Genomic DNA, 1736 nt, shown 5'->3' with positions numbered 1-1736 from the left:
TGCTGAGGATCACCAAGGATTACAAGAGGTGGGGGTTCTTGTCGCCGGATCACCCTCATCATTCTTACTACCTGCACAAGAAGGTCTCGGGACAGTGCCGAGCCAGGAGGCCACCCGCGGCCTCCTAGCCACCCTTGTGAGGTCTGGGAAGGGTCAGATGTACGCACGCACCGCGGTGCAGCTACTTATGTCCCTAAACTATCTTATTGGCGTTAACGCGCGACGGGATTTTTTTTTTTTTCAAATAAGATTTTCCTTTCTTTGTAGTAGATTCTAATTTGAAGTGAATTTGTCTTTTGATTAATTGAGATCTCCTTTTACTCAAAAATAAAAAAACAACCATATAACTCGCGAATTAAGTTGCTTAATCTACAATTTGCCTTGTATTATATTTTGAGATTTGTTTGATTATTGTTTTTTTTAATGCAGTTAGAATATGATCCTTGATAAAGAGTAACTCTGATTTGATTTTTTTAAAAAAATACTGTAAATTATAATTTTCTTCCTTCAATGCTAAATTAAAATTTCTAGTTTAAAAATAATTACAGAAAAAAGGCAAACAAAACTTTTGACCGTAACACAATTTTAAGTCATCAAGTAATAGAATGTATTGCCAGATGATCTTATATTCTAGAATTTAAAAATAAAAGGACAGAAAATAAAAATGCATTGCTGTTACGTCGCAATTAATGTCTTTTAAGGCTAACACGCTGTTACGAAGGAAACTAATTAATCTTTCTTTCCAACTAAATCCATACTTTTTAATTTTCTATGTGACCTTATAATTTCCCAATCCCTTTCAGTTATTGCTAGATTTCTTCCTTTAATTTTAGTACTTATTAAGGAGATATAACACAAAAAAAAAAAAAAAAAACATGACTTTTTTCTGACCAGAGAAGTTGTTAAAAAACAGAGTACGAAGGATTATCTACTGTACAATGATGCGTAACTTACAAAAAAACAGAGTAATTCGTGATGTACCTCTTAGCAACAAACTTTGCTATGTACACATTCACAGTTCGAATCAAATATGAAAGTAGGTTAAATTCCAGCAAGAGATATATATGATTAGTCAAGTATATGTCTTATGTCCTTCATCATAATTTATATTTTAAACATGAATCAATCTACTTTCATTTTTTGATATTCTATGTCAACCAAAATGAATAAAAATGAAATCTAATTACGTTTAGGTGTGAGATCATAAGGGGAGGGATGAAAGAGTACCTGACGCCGATGGGTCCAACTCCTCTCCATATCAATCCCATATTCGAGATTGGTCCGGTCGAGCCGCGCTTCTCAGAGTGGCTGGTCTTCGAGGGTATCAGTGTCGAGGAGTTTGGTCGACAACATTACCTTGATGCCTCCATTGCAAACTGTAGGCGTTTAAAAATGCCTATAGGTGTCCGCACACAGCTCGAGACGGAGAGAAGATGACGAACGTCGTTATCTGAGTCTAAGAGGATTATCTGACGCTGACAAGTGCATGAACCGGAATGGCGAACCAACTGTGTCTCGTGCGCTCACCGGCCGTCTCCAATTGGCCGTCACGCTCGTCAGTCAGCTCGCGCGCGTCAGTCAGCTCAAAGTGCCCGACGCGCTCGTCGGTCAGATCCAAAGTGCCCGACGCGCTTGTCGGTCAGTTCCATGTGTTGTAAAGAAGCTAACAAATGCATGAAGCGAGTTAACGACGCGTGCAAGTCAACAAGAATACGCAAAATGGCAGAAAATACAAG

This window comes from Asparagus officinalis, chromosome 10 (assembly GCF_001876935.1).
Source record: "Asparagus officinalis chromosome 10, Aspof.V1, whole genome shotgun sequence".
NCBI lineage: Eukaryota > Viridiplantae > Streptophyta > Magnoliopsida > Asparagales > Asparagaceae > Asparagus > Asparagus officinalis.
Note: the sequence above shows the minus strand (reverse complement) of the source record.